Source organism: Lactuca sativa, chromosome 4 (genome assembly GCF_002870075.4).
Source record: "Lactuca sativa cultivar Salinas chromosome 4, Lsat_Salinas_v11, whole genome shotgun sequence".
NCBI lineage: Eukaryota > Viridiplantae > Streptophyta > Magnoliopsida > Asterales > Asteraceae > Lactuca > Lactuca sativa.
Genome location: NC_056626.2, coordinates 381,125,252 through 381,138,702, shown reverse-complemented (window position 1 = coordinate 381,138,702; position 13,451 = coordinate 381,125,252).

Sequence of the window (13,451 nt, the reverse complement as noted above, 5' to 3'; positions counted from 1 at the left end):
CTGATTCTTCTGTGATGGATCAACCGTATGAATCCTGGAATTGAACTTGACGTACTGCATGAGTAATACTGTGGGGATTCCTTCGGAAAGGAAAATAACTATAAGGTACTTCATGCCCGAGTACCTCGGTGTTCTGATATGACGGCTTCGCTAAAAGACGTTTACTGAGAAAGAGATGTACTTATGAAACTGGCATCGCGAGAATCAAATTGAATCGAGTCGTATGATAATGTCAAAATTATACAGAAACTTAAAGACCTTAGATTTGAACATAAAACATTTACAGACAAAAACAACCGTGCAACCATGAATAAAGTTACAGTACTTTAGATTTGCTACAAGACTATTGCTACGAATAGGATTTACTAAAAAAGACAAGTATACACAGCACGAGCATCCCTCAACGGACGGGATCCCGCAAAAGACAAGACTCTGGTTGCACTAGTGTTGGGATGGTTCATAAGCCTGTTACAACGAAACGCCTAAATTACATTAACGTGGGTCCGAAGTAGACTCTCCTGCGGCGGTGGTTGGTAGTAGACTTTCGTCTGTGCCAGCAATAGCTGCCTCTGGGCAGTTCCTTTTGTAGTGACCTACTTTGCCACAACCCTAGCAAGTTTGGTTCACACTGGTGTTTGGCACTTGAGTGTCCTGAGCTGTTGGCGTCCTGCAGACACGGGCTGTATGCCCCTTCCTGTTGCAGTGTGAGCACCGGTTCTCCCTACAAGGTCCATGGTGGTGAAAACTACATTTAATTCATTTTGGGAGACTTCCAGCATAAAGTTTGGCTGGGTTGGGGACCATTGGGATACTAGAACGAATGGTCGTAGGAGGTGCAGATGTCGTAGCTGTGAAGGTTGTTACTGGTGGTTGTTTCCTATTCGCCTTTCGAAGCGACTTGTCCTTAGAGTTAGTCCAAGACATTCATTTGTTGCTCGTTGAGGTACTAGATTGTCACTTGGATTGGCATTATTGTTAACAGTCCCGCTAACATTCACGTTGTTAGCGTGAAGGTGGTTCAGAATAGCTGACACGGCAGCCCAGACTGCAGCTTGAAAGGTAGCTGCATCAATCTGAAGAGTTGGTGGTTGGTTGATGGGCTGTTCGTTTTTCTTCGGCGTCATGATTCTGTTATACGGAAAGAAAAAGAATTTGTAAGCGGGAATGGTTGAACCTAGACGTAGTTCGATCGCTCATGTAAAGAATAGAAGTATGTTCTCTAAGGTTCGACCTACATCCCTAGGATGCAGTCCTATTACGGAATGGAAGTATGTTCACGAAGGTTCGACCTACATCCCTATGATGCAGTCCTAGCAAAGATTGGAAGTAAGTTCATACAGTGGTCTCAAGATGTTTGTCGTTCTAGCCGAGGTATCGTTGGTTGGTGAATAACATGATCCAACCATTACAAGAGACTTGGAGATGTCTCCGGAGTTAAATTGCTATAGTTCAATGACTTGACTAGAGCATGATTCAAATAGACTCTAATTAAAGTATGATAAGAGTATTCGAATAAAGAACGACACAGAAGTTAGCCGACTGTCAATATATTTGATATTCATGACGTACAAGTTCGGGAAAATGACCTTGTAAAAAGGTCATACATCATATCCAGAGAAGATAGTTCCTGATAGTATAAAGACCTAACTAAAGTACTTACAGTACAAGATAGTTTCATAGGGAATGCCACATCGGGCATAGACAGGAACACGATTCCTTTCTAACAAGGAATATAAAGTAAAGTATCTACTACTAGCGACGGTCATCCCTCTGGTGAGCTCTCAGTTCAACCAGTTGGCGTTCCACATCAATTAGGTGTCTTTCGTACACTCTCTGGCGTACTTAAAGTTCTATGACTTCGGCTCCTTAATCAGCCAGTGCTTGCAGCAGGGTTTCATGGTCTCTCTCAGGTCTCTCACGAGCATGTTCAAGGCGACTGGTGCGAAGCATATGCATTCCTCCATTTGTATCAACTTCTGCGATACGTTGTAGAGCTGTCCTGCCCTGAATTTCATTTCGGGCAACCCTTCGGATCAGAATTGGCAAGATTCTGTCTGCTGAGCCCCCATTGCTCAGGTCATAGAAGCTTCGGTCACCATTAAATGGCATGGGCTAATCTTGTGCTTGGCTCCATGTTTCCAAACATTCCACCCACTCAGGCATCGGGCCATGAAAAGTCGGACGAGGGTTAGGAATCGGAAAGGGAGCTGCCTGGAGTAGGTTCTCAACCTCGGGTTCGTAGATGGCATCTTCTGAAAGGTCGTCAGCATGGTGATCATTCAGTGCGATTGGATGATCATCATCTGGTTCTTCTCCAAACCATCCAGCAATCACTTCGTTCAGAAGGAATAGGTTGTCGTGGGGATGGAATCCAGCCATGTTATGTACGCGAGAATTGGGTTAAGAAAATAATTATTAGACGAACTATCTAGATAATTATTTAGGAAATCTTCATTAGTTCCATCGCTATTTGTAAAGTGCATACCAGTTATATGTAATCAACACAGGATAGGCCTTCGAATAAGTGACCTCAACTCCAAGTTGACAAGGAATAGGGGTAAAGCAAAAATTTCACCGATTCTAAGTCTATAACATCCTAGTTACTGTGACAACCCGAAATTTCCATTTTGTACGAACATTATCTATTCAATAGAGGCTAGACTAGTTACAGTGAATTTCAGACTTTTCAAAATAAGTTTGAGTATATTAGGGTTTACGTTTAAGGAGATATCAGGAGAGTGGATGCACATGGGTTAGTGAAACTCGAGTATTTCAAAACTTCTTAATATTAGAGTTCATTTCCGGAATAAAAATATTTCCTGCCAAAAATATCTTAGGACTATTAATAGATTTCTGAACCAAATCTATTCATTATTGACATTTCCAACGAGAGAAAAGCCATTTTCTCTCTCACGGATCTTCGGGTTTTCACCCCAAATCGTGAGTACACTTCTCTAGTTGTCTTATAATGCTTATTATGTGCTTGATAACTTAGTTTACATATCAAATGTGTGAGATTCGAGAGTTTACCGCCCAAGAACGTTCTTAGAGAGTAAAATCCAAAATGATGCTTAAATGCTACCTAGTCTTTTCCCCATGATAAGTGATAGACTTAGGCTAAATTGTAAGTGTATTTAGGCTAGAAAACAATCGAAAAACCCCAAGATTAGGGTGTTCACGGCCCAAGAAGTTCTTGGACCGTGAACTCCAAAATCAAGGGCCAAAGAGTGTGTTAATCACTCCTAAAGCCTTGGACATTTAACTCTATTTGATCCTAGCTAATTTGTGGACTTTAAAACATCAAAGACACCATCCCATGAGAGTTTACGGCCCTGGTAATGTTCTTGGGCCGTGAACATAAAGCAAGGTCACCAAAGTGTGCCTAGGACCTTCATTAGCTTAAAACAAATACCTAGAATCTATCCTACTTGTGCTTGAGGATTGAAAACATAAAAACAACCATCCCATGAGAGTTTACGGCCATAAACTCTAAGGGAATTAGCCTTGGGGCCGTAAACTCCTCAAAGGAGTATTTCTATGTCCTAAACTACCCAAAGAACTAAACCACCAAGTAAAACTTACTCTAGAAATCAAATAACACTTCAAAACATCAAATGCCATCAAGTTTGGGAGTTCACGGCCGTAAACTCAAGGGTTTACGACCATAAACTCGTTGTGTGGAGTTTATTGAGGAGTAAACACATATACAAGGTTCTTGGAAGCTTTAAACCCCTTTGGCCTTGTCCCACAACAACCTAGAAGCAACCCTTAGGACTTATAACAATTATATAAAGTGTTTACATGTTCTAGAGTGTCCCAACTTATTTCATTAGTTATTATTTGCCTAATTAGTTATATATATGCTCATTATATGATAACTAGGCTCGAGCGTGTGAACAAGTCTCCGTTTGCCACCTAGCACAGTATCCGACACTTCAATCCAATCCACTCACCACAAGTGAGTTCATACCCCTTTAATTAACCTTTGTAATACTTTTAAATGTTTTAAATGCTTTTATGGGGGGGGGGACTGCAAGTTAAATACTTATAGTTATTACATCAATCACATGTGATTAATAACTATAAAACCAATGATCTTATCACTGTTCAAACTATTTATCAAACTGCTTTACTTCAAAATGTTTTACAAACTCTTTTCTTACCAAATAATTTTATTTAAACTTTGTTATACTTCTTATAAATTGCATGCCCATATATGTATAGATATATAAGAAATGTTTAAAGGGCTTAGGAAGGCCATCCGCCCTATTTCCTTTTCCTCGATTTGGATGTTGTCTGGTGGGATGTCGGGTAGCCGTCCGAGGGTCGTTTCAATATTAATTATATATCATATATGCATATATAGACATAAAAGTACTCCCATATTCATGCGTATTAGTTACATCATTAGTAAGTTACTATCGGGGTAACATAGGATCATACTACTACAATTTCTAGATCAATGTGTCAGTTCATTCATGAGTCAATACTTATTACTATGAGAACATATACATTACATTACTATGAATACATATACAACCATACTAGAAAGGGAACATATACTAGTATACTAGAAGAAGAACATATACAACTATACTAGGAATAGAACATATACAACGATACTAGAACAAGTAACATTACATTACATATACATGAATACGTTAACAATTGTGATCCACTGTATCGGAGCATGCCTTAAATGTCATGGCCCGAGTTGTAGCCAAAATTCTCTTGGAGGGAGTGTGTGAGTTTGCGTATAGATCTATACTGGATTGACTATCCTACACCTTGCTGCTAGCTACAGCCGGACCTGCAGGTCTGCGGGTGCCAAACGTCATTCCGTTTTTACGACCATTCGTATGTCGTTGTTACCAGTCGATAGTATGGTGCAATTAATCACATGATACCTTAATATAAATCCGGTTTAAGGTAGTTAATACAGCAGAAGTTCCTAGAATACAACACTGCAGTACTACAATAATTTACCCATTACATATATTTAGTGATTATATCACTTAAACATTAATGTACAAACTATATTTTTGTTAATGATAGTTACATTTGGAAAATTACACACTTTTACAACAAACGATCATACAAAACAGTTAAGCCTTGGTAGAAGGCTACTTTAATAGAAAATATAGGTTTTTTTGAGAGATTCAAACTTTTACAAACATTTACATACATTTTACAAACTTACACTTGAGACATGTTCAAACGTTTTGATAACAAACACCGACACTAAAATACTTATGAACTCACCAGCTTAATGCTGATAAACTCTTTCAAAATAACTTGTATTCTCAGGTCAACAGTAGACAGGTACCGAGGCCAGCTTTTGAGAAGATGGAGCGCATCCAAGACTCGTCTTATTATTTTTATTTACATTATTTTGGTGTCTATAACTGTACAGAACATGCTTGTATTAAAATTATATATTTAATGCAATGGATGGTGTTGTTTGCTTATTTACTTTTACTGTGTTGTGATACTTTACATGACGTCCTCCGCCCCAGAATGTTTCCGCCGTTCTTGGTTTTGGGGTGTGACAGATTGGTATCAGAGCATTGTATAAGTGAATCAAGTATATCAACCCATAAAAGATATACTAAAATATAAACCCATTAGGGATTAAAGCACTCTAACCAAGAGTCTATATTTTAAATATTAAAATATTTAATTAAGTATACTAGTCTGCATTCATACTAAAATCAGTTTCACAATGACAAGAACAAAAGTATTACGATTGTTGAATATCACAAGTGAGCTCGGGGATGTATGGTTAGTCCTGGGAATGGCATAGCCTGATCAACTATGTTGGTCCGGGGAGCGATTAGCATATGCCCTAGAATGGTTGTGATATGTTAACAAGTCTAAAAACTTACCAACAATACCACAAGAAGATCAGTAGAACCTAAATTTAAAATAATATAGGCGTATTTTGTACTACTAGCTACATATATACTATATTCTTATACCTCTCTTCTCGCGTAGATTTAAATGGTTGGATTCCATCACGGCGACCCATACTTTCCAAATGAAGGCAATGCAGGGTGGATCGAGGAAGAGCCCGGAGATGAGCATTGAATCCCTTTGGATGATCACCTCGCAGAAGGCTTTTCTGATGGATCTAACTTCGAGCCTGAAGTCAACAACCTACCGCTAGTAGGTCAAGCCCCGAACAACAACCCCCGAGCAGCTTTTCCAGGTCCTGCACCCTTGTGGGCAACCAACTTGAATCGCTAGAGTGACGAACAGGGTCAACCCTTACCTTACTTTAGGGACCGAAGCTTTTACAACGTCAGCGAAGGTGGTTCTGCTGACCGAGCTCTGCCCGTCATTATCCGCAGAATAGCTCGTAATGTTGAGCAAGATCGAGCAGCCATCGACCAGGTCATGGAGATTGATGCCAACTCCGGTGTCAACACAGTCCGCATCTGCCATCTTGAAGAAGACATGGAATGGACCCGGAGAACCAATAAAACCCTGCAGCAACAGCTGGCTGCCTCCCGAGCTGAATTCTTGGAACTTCAAGCCCGTCAGAGGGCTCAGGAGCAACACCTTCAAGAGGTGTTTCGTCAAGTGTCAGACCTCAGGCCTTGCCCGAGGAATTCCCATCGCCGTTAGAAGATGTCTAATACATCTCTGTCTTTTGGTTAAGGAATAGCCTTTAACATCTGTGCTCTAAGTAGCACTTGTCTGTAAAATATTCCTAACTTTCAGTACTCTATTTAGGAATCTATGAACTGTCAAACTTTTCCGTATGGTATGATGTAAGACCTACTGTTAGGTCGATTTTCCCTGAACTTATTACATCGGTCATACCAGTATTATTGACGTCTATCTAATCTATGGGAAAAATTTGTACACTTGTGTTTTCCTACTAATATTCTTTGTTGTGATCTCAAACACTCATTCAAACTGTGGGGCTATGGTTAGTTTGTCTATGTGTCACTGTTATCTTACTTACAAATTGATTCTTACCACTTAGAGCTGGAAGATGCCTCCTCGCAAATCTCCCCGGAATACCCTGCACCTCCACCGCCTCCTCCGCCTCCGGTCATCAATACTACAGCCCTGAATGTTGCCGTAGCCGCAGCAGTGGCAACTGCCATGGCTCAGTATCACTCTTCTGATGCCAGTAGAGGTGGAACCCCTGTTGAATCAATTCCGGTTGAAACCCCTGTGCGCTTGAGAGATTGCTCCTACAAGGATTTCACCAAATGCAAGCCGAAGTCTTTCCATGGCATCGGCGGAGTCATTTCCCTCTTGCAATGGTTCGAGAAGACTGAATCAGTCTTCGAAATCTGTTCATGCCCTGCTACGAGCAAAGTCAAATATGCCGCATGCACCTTTGAAGGAAAAGCCCTGTCGTGGTGGAACGGCCATGTTAAAGCACTGACTCTCATAGTAGCGAATGATATGGGCTGGGAAACCATGAAGGACCTCATGATTGAGGAATATTGCCCGAGGGGCGAAATCCAGAAATTGGAGTAGGAACTTTGGAACCTGACTATGAAGGGCACCAACGTGGTCCCTTATACCACCAGATTCAGCGAACTAGTGGCCCTCTGCCCCAATATACTGAAGGGAAAAAGATCGAGAGGTACATATGGGGACTGGTGCCTCCGTATCAGGGGAATGTCCTATCATCAAACCCCGCTAACTTCGATAGTGCCAAGCGACTGGCACAGCGACTCATTGACCATGGAGTCAAAACCCCTGCAACAACCACCCTAGCCATCCTGGAACCCTCCAAACCCGCTGACACTAAGCGGAAGTTCTGGGAAGACAAGAAGAAACAGCGAGCTGCTAAAAAGCAGCAAGTTGTGGCTGTACATGCCGCGATAACCCCTGCTGCTGATACTGCTCCGGTGAAGCAGTATGCTGGAAGTTTGCCTAAGTACAACAAATGCAACTTCCACCATAACGGCCCCTGCCGTGAAATGCAGTGCTCTAACTACAACAGGAAAGGACACACCATCCGTTTCTGTAAATCCACGGCGCGGCCGATCACCCAAGTCCCCGGCTCTGGCGTGAGCCCGACCTGCTATGGATGTGGCGAAGCAGGCCACTATAAGAGGGACTGCCCAAAAGCAAAGAATGCTGGTAGAGCAGGAAGGGTACTAGCTATAGGCCACGGGGAAGCAGTTGCTGACCCGACAGTGGTGACTGATACGTTCCTCCTCGATGACTCCTATGCATGCATTCTATTCGATAGTGGAGCGGAGCGAAGCTTCGTGAACCATAAATTTGTTTGCATGCTTAAGCAACAACCACGCACACTTAAGGAACAATTCACAGTAGAAATGGCTAATGGAAAAACTGAAAGTACGAATAGCATATACTTAGGTTGTACCCTAACTCTAGATAACCATTCCTTCCCAATCGACCTCATGCCGGTCTTAATAAAAAGCTTCGACGTTATCATTGGCATGGATTGGTTAAGTCTTCATCGCGCCGACATCATGTGCTACGAGAAAGCAGTCCGTCTAAACCTTTCGTCTAACGAAACTCTTATCGTCTACGGTGACAAACCCGGTGCAAGTCTTCGTATTATATCAAGTATTCAGGCACATAAGTATCTGCGTAAAGAATACCATGCATTCCTTGCTCACGTCGTCGATACGAGCCTCGAGACGAAAGAACTAAAGAACATTCCAGTGGTGAGCGACTTCCCCGACATTTCCCAGAAGAGCTACCAGGATTACCTCCGCAACGACAAGTCGAGTTCAGATTTGACTTAGTCCCAGGAGCTACCCCAGTAGCCAAGTCACCCGACCGATTAGCACCAGCAGAGATGCAGGAACTATCTGGTCAACTTAACGAACTGCTCAGCAAGGGCTTTATAAGACCAAGTTTCTCACCTTGGGGAGCACCGTTCTTCTTCATTAAGAAGAAAGACGGATCATTATGTATGTGTATCGACTACAGAGAACTCAACAAACTAACGGTCAAAAATCGTTACCCTCTACCTCACATAGACGATCTATTTGACCAACTGCAAGGGGCGAGCTACTTTTCAAAAATTGATCTAAGATCCGGATATCACCAGTTACGAGTGCTAGAGGAGGATGTTCCAAAGACAGGCTTCCGAACTCGTTACGGGCACTACGAGTTCGTGGTGATGCAATTCGGATTGACCAATGCGCCCGCAGTCTTCATGGATCTGATGAATAGAGTATGCCGACCTTACTTGGATCAGTTCATCATTGTATTCATTGATGACATCCTGATCTACTCCAGAAGTAAGGAAGAGCATGACGATCATCTGCGACAAGTTCTAGGAACTTTACGAGCGGAGAAGCTCTATGCGAAGATCTTTAAGTGTGAATTTTGGATCCGAAGAGTCGAATTCATAGGACACGTGGTAAGCGAAGAGGGAATCCACGTGGACCCATCCAAAATTAAGGCCATTGAGAACTGGTCAGCACCGAAGATGCCTACAGAAATTCGGCAATTTTTAGGTCTCGCTAGCTACTACTGTAGGTTCATACAGAACTTCTCCCGAATAGCAAAACCTCTTACAACCCTGACCCAGAAAGGCGTGGCCTTTAAATGGGAAGAGAAACAAGAGAGAGCGTTCCAAACGCTCAAGCGAGCCTTGTGCACCGCACCAATACTATCCCTCCCGAAGGAATAGAAGACTTCGTAGTCTATTGCGATGCATCAAATCAAGGGCTCGGGTGTGTTCTGATGCAGCGAGGTAAGGTCATCGCCTACGCCTCGAGACAGTTGAAGACACACAAAGTTAACTACACGACCCACGATCTTGAACTTGGAGCAGTGGTGTTTGCTCTGAAGATCTGGAGACATTACTTGGACGGAACGAAAAGAACTATTTTTACCGACCACAAGAGTTTACAACACGTATTCGATCAGAAGGAGCTCAACATGAGACAACGACGGTGGGTCGAGCTACTTAGTGACTACGAATGCGATATTCATTATCATCCAGGTAAAGCCAACGTAGTAGCAGACACCCTAAGTCGGAAGGAATATTCTAGTCGCAGGTTCAAGTCATTATCAATAACCATCCATTCACACTTGTCTAAGCAAATTCAGGCGGCCCAACTGGAAGCCATCAAACCAAGGGTGACGGAGCCTTATATTTCATGAACCGGATCTGGACACCGAAACACGGTGGTTTCCGAGACTTGGTACTGACCGAGGCGCATAACACTCGCTATTCCGTCCACCCAGGTTCAGATAAGATGTATCTGGATCTTAAAAAGCTATACTGGTGGCCTAATATGAAAGCAGAGATTGCTACCTTCGTAAGTAAATGCCTTACTTGCGCAAAGGTTAAGGTCGAGTACCAGAAGCCCTCCGGTTTACTGCAACAACCAGAGACTCCAGAATGGAAGTGGGAGCGGATCACTATGGACTTCATAACCAAGTTGCCCAAGACAACGGGTGGACTTGATACCATATCGGTCATCATCGATAGATTGACCAAGTCTGCACACTTCCTGCCGATGAAAGAAACTGACACGATGGAGAAGCTTACGAGAACATACATCAGGGAAATCGTACGGCTACATGGTGTACCTATGTCCATTATCTCCGATAGAGATAGTAGGTTCACCTCAAGATTCTGGCAATCACTACAGCATTCCCTAGGAACAAGGCTGGACATGAGCACAACCTACCATCCACAGACCGACGGACAAAGTGAGAGGACCATCCAAACACTGGAAGATATGTTAAGAGCCTGTGTGATTAACTTTGGAAAGGCATGGGATACTCATTTTGCCCCTTGTCAAGTTTTCCTATAATAACAGTTATCACACGAGCATCAAGGCTGCTCCATTTGAAGCCCTCTATGGCCGAAAGTGCAGATCCCCTCTGTGTTGGGCTGAGGTAGGTGATACCCAATTAGCCAGGGGGCAAGCTTTTGACAGTACTCTCACCGGTCCAGAGATCATTCAGGAAACGACAGAGAAAATAGTTCAGATTCGTGAATGATTGAAAGCCTCTAGAGACCGATAGAAGAGCTACGCTGATAAGCGAAGAAAACCTTTGGAATTTCAGGTGGGAGACCGAGTCCTTCTCAAAGTCTCACCCTAGAAAGGCTTGATACGCTTCGGTAAGCGTGGGAAGCTTATTCCGAGGTACATAGGGCCCTTCGAGATTCTCACAAGAGTCGGCCCCGTAGCTTACAAACTCGACCTACCCGACGCACTTCGTAATGTACATTCTACATTCCACGTATCTAACTTGAAAAAGTGTCTGTCCGACGAGACTCTTGTAATCCCACTCGACGAGATCGAGATCAACGAGAGCCTCAACTTCGTGGAAGAACCAGTAGAGATCATGGACTGTGAGGTCAAGCAGACAAAGCAAAGCCATATCCCGATCGTGAAGGTTCGCTGGAACGCCAAGCGAGGACCGGAATTCACTTGGGAATACGAGGATCAGATGAAACTGAAATATCCTCATATTTTTGCTTAGTTGTTTGTAACTTCTTATTTGCTTAAATTCTAATTTCGGGACGAAATTCCTTCTAACGGGGGGATGATGTGACAACCCGAAATTTCCATTTTGTACGAACATTATCTATTTAATAGAAGCTAGACCAGTTACAGTGAATTTCAGACTTTTCCGAAAAAGTTTGAGTATATTAGGGTTTACGTTTAAGGAGATATCAGGAGAGTGGATGCACATGGGTTAGTGAAACTCGAGTATTTCAAAACTTCTTAATATTAGAGTTCATTTCCGAAATAAAAATATTTCCTGCTAAAAATATCTCAGGACTATTAATAGATTTCTGAACCAAATCTATTCATTATTCACATTTCCAACTAGACAAAAGCCATTTTCTCTCTCACGGATCTTCGGGTTTTCACCCCAAATCGTGAGTACACTTCTCTAGTTGTCTTATAATGCTTATTATGTGCTTAATAACTTAGTTTACATATCAAATGTGTGAGATTCGGGAGTTTACCGCACAAGAACGATCTTGGAGAGTAAACTCCAAAATGATGCTTAAATGCTACCTAGTCTTTTCCCCATGATAAGTGTTGGACTTAGGCTTAATTGTAAGTGTATTTAGGCTAGAAAACTATCCAAAAACCCCAAGATTAGGGTGTTCACGGCCCAAGAATTTCTTGGACCGTGAACTCGAAAATCAAGGGCCAAAGAGTGTGTTAATCACTCCTAAAGCCTTAGACATTTAACCCTATTTGATCCTAGCTAATTTGTGGACTTTAAAACATCAAAGACACCATCCCATTAGAGTTTACGGCCCTGGTAATGTTCTTGGGCCGTGAACATAAGGCAAGGGCACCAAAGTGTGCCTAGGACCTTCATTAGCTTAAAACAAATACCTAGAATCTATCCTACTTGTGCTTGAGGCTTGAAAACATAAAAACACCCATCCCATGAGGGTTTACGGCTGTAAACTCTAAGGGAATTAGCCTTGGGGCCATAAACTCCTCAAAGGAGTGTTTCTATGTCCTAAACTACCCAAAGAACGAAACCACCAAGTAGAACTTACTCTAGAAATAAAATAACACTTCAAAACACCAAATGCCATCAAGTTTGGGAGTTCACGGCCGTAAACTCAAGGGTTTACGACCGTAAACTCCTTCTGTGGAGTTTATTGAGCAGTAAACACATATACAAGGTCCTTGGAAGCTTTAAACCCCTTTAGCCTTGTCCCACAACAACCTAGAAGCAACCCTTAGGACTTATAAGACTTATATAAAGTGTTTACATGTTCTAGAGTGTCCCGACTTAGTTCATTAGTTATTATTTGGCTAATTAGTTATATATATGCTCATTATATGATAACTAGGTTCATACGTGTAAACAAGTCTCTGTTTGCCACCTAGCACAGTATCCGACACTTCAATCCAATCCACTCACCACAAGTGAGTTCGTACCCCTTTAATTAACCTTTGAAATACTTTTAAATATTTTAAATGCTTTTATGTGGGGAAGGGAATGCAAGTTAAATACTTATAGTTATTACATCAATCACATGTGAATAATAACTATAAAACAAATGATTTTATCATTGTTCAAACTGTTTATCAAACTGCTTTACTTCAAAATGTTTTACAAACTCTTTTCTTACCAAATAATTTTATTTAAACTTTGTTATATTTCTTATAAATTGCATGCCCATATATGTATAGATATATAAGAAATGTTTAAAGGGCTTAGGAAGGCCATCCGCCCTATTTCCTTTTCCTCGATTTGGATGTGGTCTGGTGGGATGTCGGGTAGCCATCCAAGGGTCGTTTCAATATTAATTATATATCATATATGCATATATAGACATAAAAGTACTCCCATATTCATGCGTATTAGTTACATCATTAGTAAGTTACCATCGGGGTAACACAGGATCATACTACTACAATTTCTAGATCAATGTGTCAGTTCATTCATGAGTCAATACGTATTACTATGAGAACATATACATTACATTACTATGAGTACAT